Source organism: Pseudophryne corroboree, chromosome 4 (assembly GCF_028390025.1).
Source record: "Pseudophryne corroboree isolate aPseCor3 chromosome 4, aPseCor3.hap2, whole genome shotgun sequence".
NCBI classification, from domain to species: Eukaryota; Metazoa; Chordata; class Amphibia; order Anura; family Myobatrachidae; genus Pseudophryne; species Pseudophryne corroboree.
Genome location: NC_086447.1, coordinates 432,315,787 through 432,333,857, shown reverse-complemented (window position 1 = coordinate 432,333,857; position 18,071 = coordinate 432,315,787). Strand labels below are relative to the sequence as shown.

Below are 18,071 nucleotides of genomic sequence, written 5' to 3'. Positions count from 1 at the left end.
TGCTGTTAAGTCTAGGTGAAAATGGGGAAATCTGTCTATACCCCCCAAAAAGGCAAATGAATATAGGATAACAGTATAGAAGTATATTAATGGCCATAAAAAAAGTACTTGGGATTCTTAAAATGTGTCAAATGGTTGTTATATAAATTATTCTAAAACACAGGGACATTTTTTTGATAGCAAATGTTTTTCGGAAAAATAAGATAAAACCTGTCCGGTTTGAAGATCACCAACAAAATGTCCACATAAGGAATGCTTTATAGCTTGATGCACAGTGGCAGGAATGTCCTCATAACCAGCTTCAGTACCTGAAGAAAAACATATGAAACCCAGTCAGTGCATGATAATCACTAATAATGTATCAATGGAAGATGCTGATCAAATGTTATAAAGTTAAATTGAGTGCTAAAAACATAAAATCCTTTAAAGTACTTACTGGGCTACCATATTGTTTGATTACATTCATCTTTTACTTTGGTTCTTTCATCAAATTTCTTTTCAATCAATTGTGGCAACTTAATTAAAAGCTTATTCTATCAGAATCCTATTAACTTTCTTGGGAATTTAAGCAAGAATAAAGCCCTGTTCCAAGTTGTCATTTCAGGTGCTCATCATTCTTTAAATTGTAGCACTAGACTGCTTTCGATTCATTTTTATAGTAGTTGTTAGAATAGAAAAGTGACACTCCACTGGTTTCTGGTAGTCTAAATATAGTTGCTGCTAAATCCAAGAATATTGCTTTTTATCTTTATTTTCTGTTGATAACACAATGTTCCTCTTAATTGTATTTAATTACATTAAGAAATATGATGTTGAAGAAATCATCAATATACCTGTACCACTGGATAAGATTACTTAAGAAAGAGTTATTAAACTGTATAAACAGTAGGCAGCTATTGATGTAACTTTAACTTGTCTAAACAACATACCTTTAAACTAAAATAGTTATGTGTGACAAAAAAATATACTGTAGTACCAGATATACAACTGTCGCATATCAAATTAATCAGTGTAGTCTCATGCAGTTTTGTTACATCACGTTGTGATCAAGATGTACATTCAAGCAAAAAATAAACTTGGCACAAGCAAACATGTTTGGCAGAACTACAGCAATAGGGGGTCATTCCTACCCGATCTCTCGCTGCAGTTTATCAAAGCACAGCGATCGGGTTGGATCTGCGCATGTGCTGGCACCGCAGTGTGCTGGCGCATGCTGGACAGCCGAAGGCCGTTGTTCCCTAGCGATCATCTCTGCCCGATTGACAGGCAGAGACGGTTGCTGGGGGAGGGGTCTGGACGGCGGCGCAGGCGTGGCTGGACTGTTGGGGGGCGGGCCACGGAAGCTGTGTGATGTCACATGCAGCCGCTGTGACCCGGGCAGCGAAGAGGTTCTCCCGGCCAGCCACAGGAACTGCGCTGGCCGGGAATTACTCCTCAAATGCAAAAGCATCGCCACATGTCTGAGTGCCTGATCGTAGCTGTGCTAAATTTAGTACAGCTATGATCAACTCGGAATGACCCCCATAGTGTATGAGGACACATCTGTACTACAATAGACTTTTGCTCTGAATCTAATAAATTCCATAATTCAGAAATATAGATTTCTGTTGGATTACTCCTCAACACTTGTACATGTTCCTCTTTGTTCAATGTAATTCTTATAAATTTATCTTTGCTGACCCTTCCATTGTCTGCTGGCTTTATAATCAAACTTATTTTAACAGGGATTCAAGAAGTGCAAATTTCAAGCTCTTGTTTAATATCCTAATGGTCGTGATTTTCAAGATGAAAAATAGCTTCAGTTTGTACTTAGCATAAAAAATAATACAGCAAATAACAGCTTTACAGTCATCACATTATACAGTTTTACAGATACAGCAAATACTTTTTTTACCTAAGAAATTCCAACAATGTGGATATTTAAAAAAATTTTTTATAACTCTCTTAAAATAAATAAATAAATGTTAAATTATACAGGTTTACGTGCTTACACATTATTTATGTGTCTGACATTTTAAAAGTTGTTGGAAAAAACAGAGTAATAAAAACAACCTCAAATTAATAACTAGTGCAGTGCTATATCCTGGCTCTTGCAGATTTAGATTCAATTACATTGCATGCAATTTAAATCTTGTGAAAGCCATGAGTTACATAATGATGATTTATCAGCTCAGAAACATGACGTACAAGAATCTGACCCTGGCAGGATAATCCAAACAAAGACCAAGCTACTCATCTCTACAAAAAATACAAGAATATTTATATTGTAAAAATACAAGAATATTTATAGAAGAATATTTTTCAATATTTATTTAAATAAATACTCCAACACATTTTGTTGTTTAACACATTAATAAAGTGCTAAATCCAATGAAAGTAGTCCAAACTAACTGGAGAGGTCAATATGCGAACAACCAATTGAAACACTATCCGCCAGCTTGAGCATCCTGATTGGCTATTCACGTAGTACTTCCTCCAGTTCATACAAGTTCATTAATTTGCATTAGCTCTATTAAGAGTAAATTGTGTCAATAGTTCAGAATCAGATTATCAGTTAAATACAAGGCTCTAAACTGAAAAGCTACTAAAGGTAAAAAGATTAAAATCTTATTTTTAAACTGTCATTCCAGAGATGAGAAATCCTCTTTGTCTTCACAATTGCACATAATTATGCACCATGCAACACACACAGTGAAAATCACACAAAAAAAAAAAAATTATAGACAGACTTACTAGGGTATATGCAGAAGTAATGGCAAATTGTTCTGTAAACTGGGATGAATAAACTGAAGACAAACTGTTACTTAGAAGTCATGTTGAGGACATATTGCCTATTCTGAAAACAAATGGCATTCTTATGGCTGACTGTGAAAATGACATAAATATTTAAGATGTCTATCTATCAAACAATAAGAAGAAAAATTCTAATAAGAAGATGAAGAAGAAGATGTAGAAGTAGAATGTGTGTTTATAGATTAAGTGTAGCTCAGAGTTGTACAGTTATCTCAGTTGCAGCTTCTGCTATGTGACAAGGATGTCTAATAGCCACAGGAAAAATTATAAAGCAGTTAGGCACTTTGGTACTTGCTAATTATGTGGGTGCCATGGACAGACAAGCACTGCATTACTTCCATTGAAGACCTTTTTCAAATCAGGGAGTGACTGGTTCAGTACAGTAAATAGATTCTCCAGAGGTGAATTTATACCTCATGGGGCCCTATGCAAGATACCAATTTGGGGCCCCTCTCTCCAAACAATCCATATCACTAGCACACATCTCTCCCGCATCGGCCAGTGAGTACTGGCCTTTAGTGACTGCATTTTATAATGCCCATTATTACACCCTCCAGTCAGTGTGACTGCATTGATTATATATCAGTGCCCCACTGATTGTAGCAGGCAGATATATATATATATATATATATATATATCTTTGTGATTTATATATTAAATCTTTATGAGTACTATTTTTGTTTTATATCTTTGTATGGTATTGATATTTTTTGTATGACATTTATTTTTTATATTGTTTTTTATTTGTTTTGTTTTATTTTTATCATTCCTCTTTACTTCTGTGTTTTCTGTGGTTTCTCTTTTATTTCATTTTATTTTCTTTCATTTATTACATTAATTTATTTATATGTACATGTATTTTTTGTGTTAATGTCCAGCATCATTTGCTGTGCACAATATCCTTTGTTTTATCACAATATATATATATATATATATATATATATATATATATGGCATGAAAATGAGCTGGCACTCACAGAGACTTGTTTTTAAACATGCAAACAACACAGTTTGATGCCAACGTTTCAGGGTATTACCCCTTTTATCAAGACAACCATGTAATTACAGAATAAGAACATTTATACATTACCAAACACCACGTGTGCAGTCCGTCCACGGCGCCCGCAGAGACCCAATGATGTCATTGGCGCTGGCCAGCGCCGGCGACCCGGCGTCAGAGGGGGGCATGGCCGAAATGTAAATAGTGACCCATCACCATGGAAACCAGAATCGGCTGTGGGAGAACGCAATGGATATCTGATTAGTAATATAAAGTTTGCTGTGCAAACACTTACTAGTGTGTGGGAAGGACAAATAACCGCTGCATAACGAAAACTCAATGCTTTGTACTATAAATCATTACTGTCCCTGCTGGCCTGCATGCATAGTAATCAGCAGTGCCAAAACAAGGGACCATGAGTTCGTTGTTCATATGTATGAATCGTTTAGCGGGGGCATACCTTCACCAATTATACAACAATAGATGGCAAACTGTAATGAATATAATCAATGACTATTAAACATACTGAACCATGAACATCCGACCCTATTATCTCCCTGAAGTATACTAGATATATCTATCTGTTTAAATCATAAAAAGATAAGATAATAAGTCATTGAGTCCCAGAGGTTTCACAGTCTGTAAAGTATTAATCCACCGAGCCTCCTTTTGCAGTAGAATACGGCCTCTGTTGCCCCCTCTTGAGGACTCTGGCACCCCGTCTATAATTTTATATCGAATAGAAGAGATGCTGTGGTTAAATTCCTTAAAATGTCGGGCCACCGGTTGATCTCCCCCTCGACCTTCTATGGCTGCTCTTATACTAGATCGGTGTAAGGCAATTCTTTCTTTGAATTGTCGGATGGTCTTTCCGATGTATAGGAGACCACAAGGGCACTTGATATAGTAAATCACATACCGACTGGAGAATGTGAATGATTTCTTGATCTTGAATTCCTTGCCCGACCTTGGATGATAAAAGGTGGCACCTGGTTCCAGGCTGCTACATGTTGTGCAGCCAAGACACTTAAAGTTGCCCGGTTTCCGAGTTAGAAAGTGTGTAGCCGGCGGAGATCTAAAGTTGGTGATGTCATTATGTACCACTGCATCTTTAATATTCCGCCCCCGACGATAGGAGGGTAGAATGGAGGTGTCCTTAAGAGCCCTTAATTGTTTGTCTTGGGTGACAATCGGCCATATCTGTCTTGCCTTACGCATGACCTCCGTATTTGATGTGGAATAATCCTGTGGCCATACTATACAATTGTTCTTCTGTGCGGAATGAGATTTTAATAATAGACTTGAACGATCCTGCATCAGCGCTCTTTCTTTAGCTTTCCTTAAATGTTTTAATTTGTAACCTCTGAGGATGAATTTGCGGGTCATGATGTCTATTTGTTTAATTGCTTCCAATGGATCACTGCAAATACGCTTGATCCTAATGAATTGCGAATAGGGTAATCCCCATTTGAGAGCCGGAGGATGATAGCTATTCGCATGTAAAGTTGTATTTCTATCAGTGTCCTTTACAAAAAGGGAAGTGTGTAATTGATGAGAAATATCTTGTCTGACAGACACATCCAGGAAGTGAATTTCTTCAAAACTGGAAGAAAAAGTGAACTTAATGGAAGTATCAAGAATGTTGATATCTTGCATAGCTTGCTGGAAGCTTTCTTCAGTGCCTGACCACAACACAAAGATGTCATCTATGTATCTGTAATATGCCTTAATGTTATCCGATACCTTGGGATTAAACAAAAAAAGGTCATTTTCAACTTCGCGCATAAAGATGTTGGCAAAGCTCGGAGCTACGCAAGACCCCATCGCGCAGCCCGAGCTCTGCCTATACATCTTCCCGCCGAACAAAAAATAGTTGTGGGTCAGGGTCAGCTCTAAGAGCTGAATATAAAAATCTGCATCTGGACCAGAATATTTCTGGGTACTTGTGATGCAACTCCTGACAGCCTCAATACCTCTACGATGGGGGATGTTGGTATATAGGCTTATCACATCTATCGTGCACATCAGATATTTATCTGGTAAAGGAGATAATTTTTCAATCTCTACCAAAAATGCAGTCGTGTCCTTTAAACATACTGGCTGATCTTGTACAATGGGTTGTAGGTAAAAATCCAAGAATTTTGATATATTGTAGAAAAGGGAATCCCGGGCTGCAATAATAGGCCGACCGGGGGGGCATGTTGGATTCTTGTGAAGTTTGGGGATGGTATATAAAACGGGTATTACCGGCCATTCCTCTGTGAGTAATTCTTTGGTCCTGGAATTGATGATGTTCTCCTTGACAGCCTCATCCAGGATCTCGTCAATTTCTGTTTTATAAACTGCCGTTGGATCTGTAGGCAACAGTTGATAGGTAGCTGCGTCCGCCAATTGGCTGTAGATCTCTGATTTATACGCCAGTAGGTCTTGAACCACTATGCCTCCGCCCTTATCTGCCGGGCGGATGACGATGTCCTTATACTTGGCGAGGTTGTTCAATGCTGTGTATTCCAAAGAAGATAAATTACTATCTTTGGATTTAAACTGTGGCTGGAAGTCGCCATAGACACTATTCATGTGATTAATAAAACATTTGATATTCAAATTGGTGGAAACTGGATCAAAATTCGAAGGTTTGTGTAGAGGGATGTCCCGAACCAATGTGGATGCATCGTCTCCAAAGTGTTCCTTCAGCCGCACCCTCCGGCCGAATTTGTATAAGTCCACTTTGTTGGTGAATGTATCTGGTTTCTTGGTTGGAACGTACGACAAGCCTTTGTTAAGTACAGCGAGCTCGTCTGCTGTTAACAAACGGGTTGACAAATTGAAAACTAAGTTTTCTTGCTTTTGGCTTTTTTTGATTTGCCTTGCCCATTGTCCGCCTCGGCGGGTATAGGGCCTTTTTTGGGTTGACGAGCTGCCCGAGTAGTGACCCCCGCTGGGGTTTTTTCAAGTTTTTTGATGTTGTATCCTCTACACATTCTGCGTCGCTGGATGAAAGCGCACTGGAATTGTCAGTTTCCAAATTGAATTTCTTATAGCATCTGTATTTAGGTTTCCTATTAGTGTCTGGGTGCCGGCTGTATGCCCAAGCGTACACCTTCTGCTCCAGGTAATCTCTATCCACAGTGTTGCGTTTAGTCTTTTTGAACTGTATAAGGTCCTGGCGGTACTTCTCTATATCAGCTGTAAGTTTACTTAATAGATCTTGAGATGTCTCTGCTTGAATAATATCAGAGTGACTCTCTTCAAAGGCTGTGGTTCTTTCTTTGGATAGAGAAAGCTCCCTGCGTGATTCCTCTATAACTAAGAGGATCAAATCATATGAGCATTTGTTTAAAACTGCAGCCCAGCGTCGGCAGAATTCTGGGTTGTGTCGACCAATTGTGGGAATGTTGCGGATCCGAAATCCGCGAGGGATTTTCTTATCCCGGTAATAGTCCGACAAAGTTACCCCGTGAAAATAAAAATCGATTTCCCTTTTCTTGAGTCTGTTTAAAGATATAAAGATTTGTTCCGCTGTTTCTGCTCCACATGCATCCTCCAACTTGTCTGTAAATAGAATCGCGTCTGCTTCAGAGTCTGTCAGACATAGTCCTTCCCCAACTGGAAGTGTTACACTGCAAAATCCAGGTACTGCATCCGCAGTAGTCATGCTTCTCCAGCCAGTCAACAGTTAAAAACAAGCAGCAGTCTTAAATTGTACTGTAGCACATCAGGTGCCCGAACAGTCCTTATTGGAAATTAATCCAAACGGGATACAAATATAATGAAGAGAAGTCCGGCACTCTAAGCTTGTGAAAAACGTCAATCTGCTCCGGTGCCCTACCCTCTGGAATCAGTATATGGCATGAAAATGAGCTGGCACTAACAGAGACTTGTTTTTAAACATGCAAACAACACAGTTTGATGCCAACGTTTCAGGGTATTACCCCTTTTATCAAGACAACCATGTAATTACAGAATAAGAACATTTATACATTACCAAACACCGCATGTGCAGTCCGTCCACGGCGCCCGCAGAGACCCGATGACGTCATTGGCGCTGGCCAGCGCCGGCGACCCGGCGTCAGAGGGGGGCGTGGCCGAAATGTAAATAGTGAGCCATCACCATGGAAACCAGAATCGGCTGTGGGAGAACGCAATGGATATCTGATTAGTAATATAAAGTTTGCTGTGCAAACACTTACTAGTGTGTGGGAAGGACAAATAACCGCTGCATAACGAAAACTCAATGCTTTGTACTATAAATCATTACTGTCCCTGCTGGCCTGCATGCATAGTAATCAGCAGTGCCAAAACAAGGGACCATGAGTTCATTGTTCATATGTGTGAATCGTTTAGCGGGGGCATACCTTCACCAATTATACAACAATAGATGGCAAACTGTAATGAATATAATCAATGACTATTGAACATACTGAACCATGAACATCCGACCCTATTATCTCCCTGAAGTATACTAGATATATCTATCTGTTTAAATCATAAAAAGCAGGTGTAAGATAATAAGTCATTGAGTCCCAGAGGTTTCACAGTCTGTAAAGTATGGATCCACCGAGCCTCCTTTTGCAGTAGAATACGGCCTCTGTTGCCCCCTCTTGAGGACTCTGGCACCCCATCTATAATTTTATATCGAATAGAAGAGATGCTGTGGTTAAATTCCTTGAAACGTTGGGCCACCGGTTGATCTCCCCCTCGACCTTCTATGGCTGCTCTTATACTAGATCGGTGTAAGGCAATTCTTTCTTTGAATTGTCGGATGGTCTTTATAGGAGACCACAAGGGCACTTGATATAGTAAATCACATACCGACTGGAGCATGTGAATGATTTCTTGATCTTGAATTCCTTGCCCGACCTTGGATGATAAAAGGTGGCACCTGGTTCCAGGCTGCTACATGTTGTGCAGCCAAGACACTTAAAGTTGCCCGGTTTCCGAGTTAGAAAGTGTGTAGCCGGCGGAGATCTAAAGTTGGTGATGTCATTATGTACCACTGCATCTTTAATATTCCGCCCCCGACGATAGGAGGGTAGAATGGAGGTGTCCTTAAGAGCCCTTAATTGTTTGTCTTGGGTGACAATTGACCATATCTGTCTTGCCTTACGCATGACCTCCGTATTTGATGTGGAATAATCCTGTGGCCATACTATACAATTATTCTTCTGTGCGGAATGAGATTTTAATAATAGACTTGAACGATCCTGCATCAGCGCTCTTTCTTTAGCTTTCCTTAAATGTTTTAATTTGTAACCTCTGAGGATAAATTTGCGGGTCATGATGTCTATTTGTTTAATTGCTTCCAATGGATCACTGCAAATACGCTTGATCCTAATGAATTGCGAATAGGGTAATCCCCATTTGAGAGCCGGAGGATGATAGCTATTCGCATGTAAAGTTGTATTTCTATCAGTGTCCTATACAAAAAGGGAAGTGTGTAATTGATGAGAAATATCTTGTCTGACAGACACATCCAGGAAGTGAATTTCTTCAAAACTGGAAGAAAAAGTGAACTTAATGGAAGTATCAAGAATGTTGATATCTTGCATAGCTTGCTGGAAGCTTTCTTCAGTGCCTGACCACAACACAAAGATGTCATCTATGTATCTGTAATATGCCTTAATGTTATCCGATACCTTGGGATTAAACAAAAAAAGGTCATTTTCAACTTCGCGCATAAAGATGTTGGCAAAGCTCGGAGCTACGCAAGACCCCATCGCGCAGCCCGAGCTCTGCCTATACATCTTCCCGTCGAACAAAAAATAGTTGTGGGTCAGGGTCAGCTCTAAGAGCTGAATAAAGAAATCTGCATCTGGACCAGAATATTTCTGGGTACTTGTGATGCAACGCCTGACAGCCTCAATACCTCTACGATGGGGGATGTTGGTATATAGGCTTATCACATCTATCGTGCACATCAGATATTTATCTGGTAAAGGAGATCATTTTTTAATCTCTACCAAAAATGCAGTCGTGTCCTTTAAACATACTGGCTGATCTTGTACAATGGGTTGTAGGTAAAAATCCAAGAATTTTGATATATTGTAGAAAAGGGAATCCCGGGCTGCAATAATAGGCCGACCGGGGGGGCATGTACAGAACGGGAGCAGCTGTACCTGGCACGTACACTGGAATCAGTGTACATGTATAGCAGCGCGCTGCGCTCACACAGGAGCCCTGGGAAATTGCACCACTCTGTCTACACACCTGATCTCAAGTAAGGTTTCCATATGACCACCACCCTCTGATGAGGACCAGGATACAAGTACTGATATGCACAAATTATTACTTTATCTGGTACGCATGTCATTTTATGTGAGACGTAAAATTTGACCCTATTTTCTGAGTAATTACTACGCTATATAGCGATTCCCTGTCTCCTGACTCTATCTAGATTTCGACAAAGACGTGGACTAAAAGACCAGGGGATCGATAGGCATTGAGTCAAGCCATAATCCGGTACGCAATATTATTCTTGTGTGTGACAAAATCTAATTTAAAGGATACTACACTATAGGCGCTCTGTTGTTTCTTCCTCTATTTTCAGATTCCCCTTCGGGCTACGCATACCTAGTGGCACTTTTTGAAGAACTGAGCAGCCACCCGTTAAAACGGGGAAAGTGTGGACTGTTTGGCAATTAAACCAAACACGAGTTTTGGAAGAACTCATTTATTGGACTGGTCATTTGACCAAATTTATTTGTGACTTTAGATTGCACTTTTACAGTAAGGAACTTCGCATAATTTGGACAAGCGCACTGATTTACTAATTTACAATATATATATATATATATATATATATATTTAAAAAAAATAAAGCAGGTAGTAAACCGCACAGCTTCAGCACAATGTGGTGTGCAAGGTCTGTATAATATAGAAAAAAAGTCCATCAAAAGTTCCCAGGGGTTCTCTTGGTGGAAAGACCAGCACATCCAGCAATAAATTCATGAAAGATTTATCTTTAATTAGCATAGCAACACCATCTCATGAAGCACCTTTCTCAAAGGGTCATCCTATATCTAATGATACCAGAATAGTGGTGGTGCATTCTCTGGGAACCACTCCTCTCTAGTATCCTTCAGAAAACAGACCCAATATACAGAGCTTGCTGCCAGAGCAGACCATATGGTCATTTGAAAGTCCTAGTACAGTGACTGATGGTTGATCCATGTGACAAACCCTAATATTCAGGTACAGGTTTGGGTACTTTTCATTTTTAAGCAGAATTGATAAAAAGTGATAATGGGGTACATTTACTAAGCAGTGATAAGAGCAGAGAAGTGAGCCAGTGGAGAAGTTGCCCATGGCAACCAATCAGCACTGAAGTAACATCTATAATTTGCATACTATAAAATGATACAGAGCTGCTGATTGGTTGATGGGGAAATTTCTCCACTGGCTCACTTCTCCGTTCTTATCACTGCTTAGTAATTGTACCCCAATGTCTTTTATGGTGACCATGCAAGGCTTAATCTCTATCTGTTAAAATGGGAGCATATTAGGGTTGCTGGATGTCCAATAATCAGCCAAATAATCAGTCTTTTGCAGGTTCAGTCCTGCCTTTACAATGTTTTAAGTGGCACTGAACACTGTCCTCTGTATCACTCTCAGTATCCTATTTGGTTTTCACCAATGCAAAATGTGGGATTCTTAGATTTGTGCATAATCCTCCTGTGTTCCAGAAAGTTAGAGATCTTGAATGAAGAGCAAAATAGGGTTATTAAAGTATAACAATTAAAAGTCTTTTTAACAGAAAATCTAAAGACAATATTAAATGACAAAATGGCACATACAAATGATGTAACTCCACACAAAGTGCCACTTTTACAGCAGCCGCCTTCTGCCAAGACCAGAGTTACAGTACACCATTTCATTAAAGATGTCCCATTTCTGTGAATACAGTGTAGATGCCATAATTCTATTCAGTTTATCTTTTACATATGTGATGTTGGTGGGTGATTCACAAGAATACATAAAGAAGTATGATACAAAAGAAAAAAGCAAACGATATAGCAATATATCTGGAGATCACTAGGTAAAGAGGTCATAACGGGACTGTACTATTCATCTCACCAGAACAGTATCAATTTAAATTGGAATATCCATTAAAAGGGGAACCCTAACAATGTAAATCCGGGAGGCATTCATTTTGCCTTCTGTCGGGATCCCGGCTGTCAAGATGCCGACGCCGGAATGCCGGCACCCGGTAAAATGCCCACACCACCACCACCCAAGGGGTATTATAATCCTGTGGCGACCTAATGTCATCACTGGGACTGAAGCATGGTGAGCACTGCGAGCCTACGAGGGGACATGCTGCACTCGCAGCCGGCATTCCAGCTGTCGGGATCCTGGCGTTGGTCTTCTGACTGTCGGGATGGCGACAGCCGGCATATCATACTGAATCCGTAATTTCTCATTCCAATTGTTCTTCACAACTTCCTATGCTTTCTGGTGTAATACAGCAGAGGTCACCATATGGATCAAATATAGTGCTGATGTCCTACATGGGGGAAAAACATATCCTGTGCATATGCACTGTGTTACATGGGCATAATAACAATAGCAATGTAACATCCCCACATTCCTACAAGATACATTCTGTATGGTTTTTAAGTATATATAACTCATATATAGGTTAGATATATATATGTTAGCAACATTATGACAATACAATAATGTAGTTACAGAGCATAATGCAGTCTCATTAGTTTGAGCTCAGTAACATCACCATATTTATAGACACAGGATAAATTGTACACCCAGTAAGGGTACATTCAAGGGCTAGAAACATATGAGCTGATAACCCATGGTCACTTCTTTGGAAATTTTAAGCACTAAACTGCTCCTTACCCACCTACCCTCCAAACACCCATTCAATGCAGATGAACAGTAGAGAAAAAATGAACAAGAATTAAATTGGAAAGAATCCACACAATCAGGACAGTTCGGATTTAGGATATTATACCAATCACCCATAAGAAAAACCCACAAGCTTTCACATTTAAGGACATATTGAAATAGCTGCAGGGTTTTTATCCCTGGCTAATTTTCTGCTCAGACCTATTCAATTAGGTTCTGCATCCCCAAACTGCAAGAGAAAATCTGTGGTAAATACATTCGCTGGGGTTTAATGCATGGAGAAACACATAGGGCCTAATTCAGAGTTGATCGCAGCAGCAAATTTGTTAGCAGTTGGGCAAAACCATGGTGGTCATTCCGAGTTGTTCGCTCGCTGCTATTTTTTGCAGAATTGCTAATAGGCTACAATCCGGCAATTCTGCGCATGCGTATGCACCGCAGGGTGCACGCGCTAAGCAATTTTACACAAAACTATGCTATTTTACTCGGGTGAACGAAGCTTTTCAGTCGCTCTGTTGATCGGAGAATGATTGACAGGAAGTGGGTGTTTCTGGGGGATAACTGAGCGTTTTCAGGGAGTGTGCTAAAAAACGCAGGCGTGCCAGCAGAAAACGCAGGAGTGGCTGGAGAAACGGGGTAGTGGCTGGCCGGACGCTGGGCGTGTTTGTGATGTCAAACCAGGAACTAAACGGACTGAGTTGATCGCAATCTAGGAGTAGGTCTGGAGCTACTCAGAAACTGCAAGGAAATACTTAATAGCAGAATTGCTAATCCTTCGTTAGCAATTCTGCTATGCTAAGATACACTCCCAGAGGGCGGCGGCTTTGTGTTTGCATTTCTGCTAAAAGTAGCTAGCGAGCAAACAACTTGGAATGACCACCCATGTGCACTAAAGAGAAGGGGGGGGGGACAAGATATAACATGTGCAGAGAGAGTTAGATTTGGGTGGGGTGTGTTCACACTGAAATCTAAATTGCAGTGTAAAAATAAAGCAGCCAGTATTTACCCTGCACAGAAACAGGATAACCCACCCGAATCTTACTCTCTCTGCACATGTTATATCTGCCCCCCCCCCTGCAGTGCACATGGTTTTGCCCAACTGCTAACAAATTTGCTGCTGCGATCAACTCTGAATTCCCCCCATAGATTCCAGTACTTTCCACAGAGTTTATGGATTAGCATGCATACCAGCGGGGAAAATGCAGAAGTATTTATTAGCTCTGAGAGTAAAACCTGTAGCTTTCCCCAGTGCAGTTAACACGGCAGGTAATTGGATATGCCCCAAGTTGAAGTTGGGATTAAAGCAACAACAAAAAAAAAAAAAACCATACAGAAATGGAGTAACTTTGCACTGGACAAATTGCAAAGTATGTGGTGCAAATACACTTATAGTTTTCCTGCAGGGTAAATAATGGCTACTTTGCATGTAGCCCACAAACACTGTACGGCTTTGTTTTTCCACTGCAATATTAGTTTAAGTTTGGACACCCCTGTTATACTGTATCTATATCTCGCTGCACAATTTAAATCACACCGACCAGCAGCGCAACATGGTTTCACCAAGAATAAAAATTACTTGCTTGATTTGCATTGCTCCCAACTGTGAATCAGCCACTTAAGGTGCATACACACTGGGCAAAAACAGCGATCATCGCTGACATCGCTGGGCTGAAAAGTGCTCAGTGCATACACACTGAGCTATTTTCCCCCTTGCCCAGCGATGTCAGCGGAGGTGAGCGGCTTTCCATATCAGGACACTATGGAAAGCTGCTCACCCCGCCGTGATACCAGCAGATGAACGGCGGCCGCCGGCAATGAAGCGGGAGCGCGCATCAGCGTTCAGCGCTCATCGCTGGGGCATACACACTGGGCGGTTTTGAGCTGAAAGCAGCTCAAGACACCAAAAGTGAGCTGCTTTCAGCTCAAAATCGTCCAGTGTGTATTAGTGATGAGCGGGTTCGGTTCCTCGGAAACCGAACCCCCCCGAACTTCACCCATTTTACACGGGTCCGAGGCATACTCGGATTCTCCCGTATGGCTCGGTTAACCCGAGCGCGCCCGAACTTCATCATCCCGCTGTCGGATTCTCGCAAGATTCGGATTCTATATAAGAGGCCACGCGTCGCCGCCATTTTCACTCGTGCATTGGAAATGTTAGGGAGAGGACGTGGCTGGCGTCCTCTCCGTTTATTAATGTTGATGCAAATATTTGTGCTTATTGCTTAATTGTGGGGACTGGGGAGCAGCTGTATTATATAGAAGGAGTACAGTGCAGAGTTTTGCTGATCAGTGACCACAAGTTTTATCCGTTCTCTGCCTGACAGACGCTCCATATCTGTGCTCAGTGTGCTGCATATATCTGTGCTCACACTGCTTTATTGTGGGGACTGGGGACCAGCAGTATTATATAGGAGGAGTACAGTGCAGAGTTTTGCTGATAGTGACCACCAGTATATATAGCAGTACGGTACGGAAGGCCACTGCTCTACCTACCTCTGTGTCATCAAGTATACTATCCATCTAGATTCTATACCTGTGGTGCATTTTAGTTTTGCAGTTTGCTGACAGTGACCACCAGTATATATAGCAGTACGGTACGGAAGGCCACTGCTCTTCCTACCTCTGTATCGTCAAGTATACTATCCATCTAGATTCTATACCTGTGGTGCATTTTAGTTTTGCAGTTTGCTGACAGTGACCACCAGTATATATAGCAGTACGGTACGGAAGGCCACTGCTCTACCTACCTCTGTGTCATCAAGTATACTATCCATCTAGATTCTATACCTGTGGTGCATTTTAGTTTTGCAGTTTGCTGACAGTGACCACCAGTATATATAGCAGTACGGTACGGAAGGCCACTGCTCTTCCTACCTCTGTATCGTCAAGTATACTATCCATCTAGATTCTATACCTGTGGTGCATTTTAGTTTTGCAGTTTGCTGACAGTGACCACCAGTATATATAGCAGTATGGTACGGAAGGCCACTGCTCTACCTACCTCTGTGTCGTCAAGTATACTATCCATCTAGATTCTATACCTGTGGTGCATTTTAGTTTTGCAGTTTGCTGACAGTGACCACCAGTATATATAGCAGTACGGTACGGAAGGCCACTGCTCTACCTACCTCTGTGTCGTCAAGTATACTATCCATCCATACCTGTGGTGCATTTCAGTTGTGCGTAGTATATATAGTAGTAGGCCATTGCTATTGATACTGGCATATAATTCCACACATTAATAAATGGAGAACAAAAATGTGGAGGTTAAAATAGGGAAAGATCAAGATCCACTTCCACCTCGTGCTGAAGCTGCTGCCACTAGTCATGGCTGAGACGATGAAATGCCATCAACGTCGTCTGCCAAGGCCGATGCCCAATGTCATAGTAGAGAGCATGTAAAATCCAAAAACCAAAAGTTCAGTAAAATGACCCAAAAATCAAAATTTAAAGCGTCTGATGAGAAGCGTAAACTTGCCAATATGCCATTTACGACACGGAGTGGCAAGGAATGGCTGAGGCCCTGGCCTATGTTCATGGCTAGTGGTTCAGATTCACATGAGGATGGAGGCACTCATCCTCTCGCTAGAAAAATGAAAAGAGTTAAGCTGGCAAAAGCACAGCAAAGAACTGTGCATTCTTCTAAATCACAAATCACCAAGGAGAGTCCAATTGTGTCGGTTGCGATGCCTGACCTTCTTAACACTGGATGGGAAGAGCTTGCGCCTTCCACCATTTGCACGCCCCCTGCAAGTGCTGGAAGGAGCACCCGCAGTCCAGTTCCTGATAGTCAAATTGAAGATGTCACTGTTGAAGTACACCAGGATGAGGATATGGGTGTTGCTGGCGCTGGGGAGGATATTGACAAGGATGATTCTGATGGTGAGGTGGTTTGTTTAAGTCAGGCACCCGGGGAGACACCTGTTGTCCATGGGACGAATATGGCCATTGACATGGCTGGTCAAAATACAAAAAAAATCACCTCTTCGGTGTGGAATTATTTCAACACAAATGCGGACAACAGGTGTCAAGCCGTTTGTTGCCTTTGTCAAGCTGTAATAAGTAGGGGTAAGGACGTTAACCACCTAGGAACATCCTCCCTTATACGTCACCTGGTCCGCATTCATCAGAAGTCAGTGACAAGTTCAAAAACTTTGGATGACAGCGGAAGCAGTCCACTGACCATTAAATCCCTTCCTCTTGTAACCAAGCTCCTGCAAACCACACCACCACTATAAGGAATGTAACAAAAATTGCAAAAAGGAAATAAGAGCGGCTAAAGTAGAAACTGAAAAACTAGTAGCAAAGGAAAGCAAAGCAAATCCCAAAAAATTCTTTAAATACATCAATAGCAAGAGATTAAAAAAGGAGAGTATAGGCCCTTTGAAGGACACGTTGGGAGTCTTAAGCAAAAATGATAATGACATAGCGGACACACTAAATGAGTTTTTTTCAACAGTATTCACTAGAGAGGACCCAATTCAGGGACTGACACACAATCTCAATAAGGACAATATCACACTGATAGGTACTTATTTAAGCGAGGAAGTAGTCTGTCACCGATTAAAACATTTAAAGATTAATAAATCACCAGGGCCCGATGGTATTCATCCAAGGGTTCTAATGGAGCTTCACTCTGAACTGGCAAAACCGCTATCTCTGATCTTTGAGGATTCAGTTATATCAGGTATGGTTCCCAAAGACTGGCGTATAGCGGAAGTAGTGCCTATATTCAAAAAGGGAAGTAAAGCTGAACCAGGTAATTATAGACCAGTTAGTCTTACATCTATAGTGGGGAAAGTATTGGAAGGTATTCTAAGAGATAGTATTCAGAAGTTCCTTGAAACCAATAAGGTCATTAAAAGGAATCAACATGGGTTTATGAAGGACAGATCCTGTCAAACCAACTTACTTGGCTTTTATGAAACAGTAAGCGCAAACCTAGATCAGGGTAAAGACGTGGATGTAATCTTTGTAGACTTTGCCAAAGCGTTTGATACTGTACCACACATGAGACTTATATACAAGCTACAAGAATCAGGGCTAGGAAGCACAATATGCACTTGGGTCAAAAACTGGTTAGATAATAGGAAGCAGCGCGTTGTGGTTAATGGATATTTTTCAACTTGGACTGAAGTGCTAAGTGGTGTGCCGCAAGGCTCAGTATTAGGACCGCTATTGTTCAATATTTTCATTAACGACCTAACAGAAGGTCTAGAGAGCATGGTGTCAATTTTTGCAGATGATACCAAATTGTGTAAGGCTATAAATACAGAGGAGGATGCCAAGTCTCTTCAGAACGACTTAGTTAAATTAGAAGCATGGGCAACCAAATGGAGAATGCGCTTCAACACAGACAAGTGTAAGGTAATGCACTGTGGTAACAAGAACAAAAATTACACCTACCTACTAAATG

General features: G+C 41.0%; 1 long non-coding RNA gene across 1 annotated transcript in view; it reads right to left on the bottom strand.

Moving 5' to 3' along the window:
* LOC134911476 (uncharacterized) overlaps positions 1-18,071 on the bottom strand; it is a 59,484-nt gene that overhangs the window by 5,529 nt on the left and 35,884 nt on the right. The window contains exon 3 of the long non-coding RNA XR_010176607.1: positions 211-308. This is a non-coding gene — a long non-coding RNA (uncharacterized LOC134911476). The remainder of the gene's footprint in view (positions 1-210; positions 309-18,071) is intronic.